The sequence below is a fragment of the Anser brachyrhynchus genome, assembly GCF_964034855.1.
Source record: "Anser brachyrhynchus genome assembly, chromosome: 1".
In the NCBI taxonomy this organism is placed as follows: Eukaryota; Metazoa; Chordata; class Aves; order Anseriformes; family Anatidae; genus Anser; species Anser brachyrhynchus.
The window spans coordinates 171,582,588-171,590,742 of NC_137694.1; the positions used below are offsets into that span (position 1 = coordinate 171,582,588).

Sequence of the window (8,155 nt, forward strand, 5' to 3'; positions counted from 1 at the left end):
AAAGTGAGATGTCAGAATATTAATGTTAAATAACAAATTACATTGACAAGCTATCTGAAAAGATGAAGACTTATCACAACATTAAATTAAGACAATGCAAGTGTATTTGTAAATTCAGGATTGCACGGAAAGTATTTCTAATATTAACTTATGTCCTTACAACAATGGAAAACAAAATGTTATTGGGCCTGTCTGGGGAAAAAGAATTATTTTTTTTTCCATTGATCTCCAACTCTTAACTCAGTTTTCATTGTTAGACAAATTCCAAAGCTATCATAAAAAAAGTGGCACTGACAAGTGAATTAAAACAGCCACTAAAAAGTATTTTATAGTTTAGAAATAGCTCTTATCAAATATACCATTGCATTGCATTGAAGTCTCACTTCAAATTTTGCTTTAAGAATGTGTAATATTAGGTTGATGACCTAATATCTTCTTTTTTGTAGAAAAGGTTTTAATGAAATAAGCAAATGATGTGTGTCTCATAGTACAACTGAAGCATAAAAAATCAGTAATAAATGATCACATGTACTATATATTTTGAAAAATGAGCTTGAACAAGTCTTTAATAAAGTCATTATTTCTCTTATCATAAATCACTAAGGCTTATTTTTGCCCAGTAGAAATAAGGCAGTCAAGGACAAGTCTTTTAAATTTGTCCTTGCTTGTAATTTACTGCACAAGAAGTTTCTCATAATTTTTCTTTTACTAATATAGAACAGTACTACTTTATGTGTTGTTATAAAGTGCAAAACATTTAGTAAGATAAATAGAATTGCATCTCAAAAAAGTGCTTAAAAAATACTAGCAATTGCACCCATTTATAGATGGATTTAAAGTACCGATATGGAAGGTACAACCAGACATTTCAGATTCTTAGAAGTACTTCACAAAAACAATGAACAAACTTTGTCCATACCACAGGTGTTTCATAGTGTTTTGGTGGCCATTGCTGTCTTCTCTGGTGATCGTTAATGAAATATTTGTGTCAGTTGATGTTGTCTGAGTCAGTGAGTCTTTTCAAGAATCCTGGCTTGTACTTTCTTCAACAACAACAAAAAAATAAAAAATAAAATAAAAATATAAAAAATATATAAAATATATATAAAAAAGAAAATACAAAAATAAAATCTGCAGCTGTACCTAATTTGGCACTCTAAAGCCAAAATAAACAAATTCAAGACTTATTCCTTATACCCATGTTTTGTCAGAAATATATGGCATCTACATACAATGTTCAAGTATATACATATTCATTGTTCAGGTCCACAGCAAGTGTAATTGTTGTGTCTCTTTATCATAATAGATTTAGGTTTTGCTCCTACTTTGGAAGCTCCATGAGAGTTTAGTTATAAGCTTCTTAGTGAATAACAACTTAAGTTAAATTCCCAATGCAAAAGGGTTTGCCCTGTAATTATGAGGACTTAAACTAGACATCCTAGTTTTCTGGATCATCTTTCTAACAGATTAATACCATTTTCTACAAGACTACAAGACATTAGATGCATTTTAAAAAAAGTCTACATTATCAAAACACATAACCATTACTGTAACTCTTATATGTCATTCCCATAGGTTTTCCAAATATACATACTCCACAACTGTAGTCTCATAGATCTATTTCTGAACAGTAAGAATCTAAAATTAATCTATACGTTTTTTTTCTAGGAGATAAACAAATCTATATTAATCACATAAAATGAATCTAAAGTTTTCCTGATTATGTAAATGAGTTGTTTTTGTGAAGTTGTTTCTTTTCCCCTTTTTTTTTTCCATTCTTTTTTCTTTCTCATTCCCCACCCCTATACCTCTACCTATTAAGGAGTCTTACAGTATTTTTTTCTACTTTAAGATGATTGTGGTGGTTTTACTCGGGTGGGCGGCCGAGCTTCACCACAACCGCTCTCTCACTCCCCCTCCTCAAAGAGGAGGGGGAGAAAATACAATGAAAAGGGCTCAAGGGTTGAGATAAGGACAGGGAGATCGCACAGTAATTATTGTGACGGGCAAAACAGACTCTGCATAGGGAGACAGTAAGATTTATTGCCTATTACTAACAATCTAGAGAAGCAAGAAACAAAGGAAAGAAACCAAAAGCACCTTCCCCCCCATCCATCCTCTTCCACACTCTTCCACCCCCAAGCGGTGCAGGGGAATAGGGGAATGGGGGTTATGGTCAGTCTATAGCGTTTCTTCTCAGCTGCTCCTTCTCGGTCACTCTCGTCCCCTGTGCTGTGGGGTCCCTCCAACAGGATGCAGTCCTTGCTGAACTGATACAGCGTGGGCTGCCCACAGGCAGCAGCTCTTCAAGAACTGCTCCAGATATGGGTCCGTACCACGGGGTCCATCCCTCAGGAGCAAACTGCTCCAACCTGGATCCCCCACGGGCAGCAGCTCCTGCCAGTTCACCTGCTCCTGCATGGTCTCCTCTCCACGGGCTACAGGTCCAGCCCGGAATCTGCTCCGGCAGGGGTCTTTCACAGGTCGCAGACTCTGTCGGTGCAGGTCTGCCTGCTCCACCGCGGTCTTCTCCATGAGCTGCAGGGTGGAACCCTGCTCCACTGTGGTAATCCATGGGCTGCAGGGTGGAACCCTGCTCCACCGTGGTACTCCATGGGCTGCGGGGGGACAGCCTGCTTCACCATGGTCCTCACCACAGGCTGCAGGGGACTTCTGCTCCGGCGCCTGGAGCACCTCTCCCCCTCCTTCTTCACTGACCTTGGCGCCTGCAAGGCTGTTCCTCACTCCTCTCACTCTCCCAGCTGCTGTGTGGCGCAGCGTTTTTTGTTGTTGTTGTTTGTTTTTTTCTCTGTCTTAAATATGCTCTCACAGAGGCGCAAAACAACATCGCTTATTGGCTGGGCTCTGGTCAGCAGTGGGGCCCTTACCAAACATGGGGCAGCTTCTAGATCCTTCTCACAGAAGCCACTCCTATGGCCCCCTGCTACCAAAACCTTGCCACGTAAACCCACTACAATGATATAAGAAGCAATTTTTAAATATATATATTGTGTAGGTGAGCAATAATTAATACCTTTGCTCCACCTCCTAATTCTCATTTTGTATATATGTTTCTGCTGTTACTGAGGTAGTTGAAATTACTTCAATATTTTTTTCTTCTCCTGATTGCAATCTGATCATTTATTTCATCTTCCTCAGATAACTACTGCTCATTAATCTTTATCTCTGACTTCAGTATTCAGAAGACTACCTTCACTTTTTGCATTTCAGTAGTTCTCCTTCTTAAAGGAATGAAATTACTGTTTGAACTGCTTCTGTTTGTTTCTACCTCTTCCAAAATATTTCATGTTTGCCATAGATTTTGCTTTTTGTTCTTACTGGATGTTTTTTTGTGTGTGTGTGTGTGTGTTTTGTTTTGTTTGTTTGTTTTGTTTTTTCCTTTTCTGTTTCTGTATTTTTTCCCTTATGGTATGTAATATTTTCTGATGATTATTAATAAGTTTGAATCACAACAGAGAATTATCCTGAATTTTTAATAATAAGAAGAATAAAAAATTGTCACTTTAACATTTAGTGGAAAAAGACCGTGTAGAATATTTGTATTTGTAGTGCTGATTCTTACTAATCTCTTTGTCACAGTAACTAGCAGGTTCTAAAAACTTCAAGAGCGGTTATATTTTTGCCTAATCACATTGAGACACTTACTGACATAAAGGTGATATCATAACCAACCTTATCTGTTCATTTACCAATTTTATCCTGAAGTAGATGTCTAATCTTGAGAATAGAGGTGCCATATCTGTATTTTCACTATTCTTCTTCCAAAGGGCTGTGTGATTTCCCCCAGTACCAGCTTTGCTTTGAAATTCCCATTGAAAATTGTTTTTTTCTCCATATCCTTTGGCCACCTGGGCGTCATCACTATGTCCTATATCAATACAGGAGGCAAAAAAAATCAAAAGAGAAAAACATTACATCATGTAAAAAAATAATATAATCACACTAATCAATAATTAATTCATAGTATTATTAATATAAATCTAAATCAATATTTATATTATACAAATATATAATTATACTAATATAATTATGTGAGTTCTGCACTTCAGATGGAGTAATGATGCAGATGAAGCACAGGTACAGATTGCAAGACAAGTGGCTCAGCAGAAAGGGATCTAGGGGTGCTGGTTGGCAGTAGACTCAATGTGAGTCAGCAGTGTGCCCCAGCAGCTAAGAGAGCAAACTGCATTTTGGAGTGCATTAAACACAGAATAACCAGCCAATCAGAAGAAATGATTCTCCTTCTGTTTTTAGTGTTGGTACAGCCTCGCCTTGAATATTGTGTGCACTTCTCAGCTCCACAATAAAAAAAAGGATATTACAATACTTGAAATCATCCAGAGGAGGGCAAAAAAGCTGGTAAAAGGGCTAGAAGGCATGGTCTATGAGGAGAAGCTGAGGACATTTGGGTTGTCTACTCTGGAGGAAAGGAGTTTAAGAGGCAACCTCATTGCTCTGTACAACTTCTTGAGGAGGGCAAGAGGAGAAGGTAGTGCCAATGTCTTCCAATGATAGCCAATGTTAGGATGCATGGGAATGGTATGAAGCTGCGCCAGAGGAGGTTCAGAATGGACACTGGGAAAAACTTATTTACTGTGAAGGTGGAATCAACATTAGAACAGACTTTTCTAGAAAGCTGGTTGATGCCCCATGCCTGTCAGTGTCCAAGAGGTGTTTGGACAATATCCTTATTAATATGCTTTACCTTTTGATTAGGCCTGAAGTGGTCAGGCGGTTGGACTAGATGATATTTGAAGGTCCGTTCCAACTGAATTATTTGATTCTATTAATAAGTTAATGGTATTTATTTAGCAACTACTCTTCACACATTTTTATTAATAATGAAAGATTTCAGAGCACTTTGAATGATGTGAAATATACTAAAAAATATCCTTATGGAGATTAGTCTAGAGACATAAAGAGGTAATGTGAGTAAATATAGAAGAATGTCAAGTAATATCATGGCAGCAGTGACTTGCAAATCAGGTAATGCATTACTAAGTACTAGAAGGAGAGGACAAATGCTTTCTCTCTGAAAGAGTGAAGCATCACTTTTTATTTCACATGTCCAATACTAAAAAGGGGAAGGAAAACAAATTTACAGAGAAGAAAATATTGTTTATATTATATCGGGGTGAAAGAGGAGGGCGGGAGAGAAAAAGAGGGACAGAGGGAGAGGGAGAGAGTTTAGGTAGCTAAGGATTGTGCCACATGCTCTCATGAATTTCTCATAACAATTATCACTTTTGAGTTTGATTAGGGTCTCTGCATAATCTCCGCAGATTCTGTTTGTATCAGTAAAAGTTGAAAATAACTAGTGTTTTAGATGAAGCTATTTTTTCCCCAAGTAATATGACAGCACTTTCCATTGGGATTTTTTTTTTTTTTACTAAATAGAAGAATACTTTTTTTTTTTTTTTTCAAATACAAATTGGGGAGGGGGGTGGGGAAGGGGGAGAAGGAGAGAAGATGTGGCTCTATACTTTTATTGCCCCTCTCTAACGTCTATTAGAGTGTAGAAACAGTTCTTAACTGATAACTTTCTTTGTCTTCTTTCCAGAGGACTGTCCCCATAACTAGCTATAACATTACACTCCATTGTTCCCTCATCACCCAAATCTTTCCCTCTCAGTAACACTGAAGAAGGTCTTCAGACTTTTAACATAAAGCAAGAACATTGCATCTCCTCACTTACTAATGCCTATTCTGATTTCCAACATGTTTGAAAAATTACCACAGGTGAGTCGACTTGAACTTAGTGTTGATCAAGCACCCATACCTTCCCATGCAACCCCCAGCAATACACACACACACGCACTCTACAAAGAACAATCTCTCATCTCAATTCCTGGAAGAAAAACAAACTTACACTTCAACACCAGATAGCCCATTTACTCCAAAGGCTACTTTACAGTGACTGACACTTTATCATGAACTAAATTCAGTTCAAATTCACTTGTCTTGTAGGACATCTCAAACTAATTCACAGGAACCCCCTCCCCCTCAAAACCACCACCAACAAAAAGTTTACAAGAAATAAATAGACGTCTGAAAGAGGAAAAAATAACTTCCATTAATTTTTACTATCTGAAGTCTTACTCAGGATGCCTCGAAACTCCACAGTGAGATACGTATGACCATGCTATTACAAAGGAGGTGGGTGATAAATCATGAATAAAACCTGTAGTTTTTCTCTAGAGTGAAATCCGTGATGTTAAAACATACTCTCAGGGATAAAACAAAGAACAAAACAAAACAAAAGAAACCCCCCACACTGAAAACATCCCATACATTGCTAAACCTTTTAATGGCTGATCATTTGCAGCGTAGGGCTGAGAGATTTTTTGTTCTTGTTGTTTTGCTTGAGGCCAAGTTAAACTATATATTACTGTGCATTTTATCCATTGAAATGGGTCATGTGTAATACACAAAAATAAGAATTTTGTCTGAAAATAATAATAAAACAAAAATCAAACAGAACAACAACAACAAAAAAAAAACAGTTTATCCAAATATCAGTTCTTAGTGTTCAGTCATCACAAGTCATCGCTATCATCACAAGTTTCTTTTTAAAAGCATTTAGCTTTCAAAATAAACAAAGTTATTTTTGTTTGTTTTGTTTTTGTTTTTAATGCAGTTCTATTCTAAAATACTATTCAGTTGTGATTTTTTATTTTTTTTTTGATTTTTTTCTGTATTTGAAACCACATTTTAACTTCATCAAAATACTTAATGACAGTATGGCAAGTGTCTAGAGTTCTCTGCAGTTTGGACAAACCAGGAAAAAGGGAGTTGACCATGATTATGTCCCACCTTTCAAGCAAGAATATAGAGTACATTCCATAGGAAAGTGAACAGCAATGCCTCTAGACCAGAAAGCTAACCTCACTTATCTTCATATAATTTTAAATGATCAGTTCTGCATCACAGCTGATATAACACTGAGAACAGTAGACATGGAAGCATATTCTTTAAGAGATACAGTAAAGACTTCAGAATCCCAGCTACTTCAAATTCACTATATAGTCAGAACACCGTTTTCTCTTGTGTCTACTGCATTTCTCATTTACCAGTAATAGCAAAAAAAAAAAAAAAAAAGCATATATGTGTGTATATATATAAATATATACATATTTTGAACTTTCCTTATGTAACCTATATTTGTACAGAAAACAAGGAGAGAGCAGCCTGTACACTTACCAATTTCCTCCTTGGAAGCAGAATAATCATAAATTGTCCCATAATGATTTTTTAATCTGAATGTAGTCATATTAGTATATGCATATATATATACGGACAAATAACCTTATTTACAGATGAACAAAAACCTAGATTTAACTGAAGTGTTAATACAGAAGTAGGCAGCCTTTGTAAAGATAAAGCCCATGAGACACACACTCCAAGAGAAGCTTTATAACAATGTTTGCCTGATGAAGACCTGTATCTCATCATCAACATACAGCTATCATAAACAGCAAGATACTAATTACGTGTCTTGCTCTGCAAAAGTTTAACAATATAGCTGTGCTAAATTGAGGTATAATACCCTCCTTCAGATATTGATTCATTATTAACAGTAGGGGGAAGAATAAAATATCCTTTCTTTGCAGCTAGTCCTCCCATAAATTGACAATTTCAGAATTAAAGTAACTGTAGAGCCCAACAGTTATCATAATAACTTGGTAAACTTAGATTCAGCATATATTAAATTAGACTGTTAAAGTACAGTACTGTAAGAGTGAGTGGAAGGAAATTGTGGGTTCCTTACATCTAATTAAGGACCTTTTTCAGTGCAACAAGGCATGATAAGAAAGGGAGGAAGCCATAAATAAGAGCATACAGGGTCCCAAATTGACTGACAAATAAGGCAGGATAGGATGGGAACCAAAGCTGGTCAATCACACTAATTGATGAGGGCAGATGGGAGTGTGGGATTTCCTGCTGATCAGGAAAATCTTCAGTTAGGAAACTAAGGGAAAAGGGGGAAACCAGAAACAGGGAGATACAGATCTGATACAACAAACCATAGAGACAATGACAAGAAACAAACCTAGTCACACAAATTGATGTGCTAATGAGAAATTACAAGCACCACTTCCAGCAAGATCAACAATTGATTGGCAATTGATTAAGA

General features: G+C 36.6%; 1 long non-coding RNA gene across 2 annotated transcripts; it reads right to left on the reverse strand.

Moving 5' to 3' along the window:
• Nucleotides 1-243: 243 nt before the first annotated feature.
• LOC308180185 lies at nt 244-8,147 on the reverse strand. Of its 2 annotated transcripts, none has more exons than XR_013940794.1 (3): nt 7,222-8,147; nt 3,694-3,889; nt 244-1,043 (listed from the first exon to the last, which is right to left on the reverse strand). It is a non-coding gene; the product is annotated as an uncharacterized lncRNA (long non-coding RNA). The 2 variants fall into 2 exon arrangements; XR_013940795.1 differs by lacking the exon at nt 244-1,043 and adding an exon at nt 4,727-4,804 and having other exon boundaries at nt 2,802-3,889.
• Between the last annotated feature and the right edge of the window lie 8 nt (nt 8,148-8,155).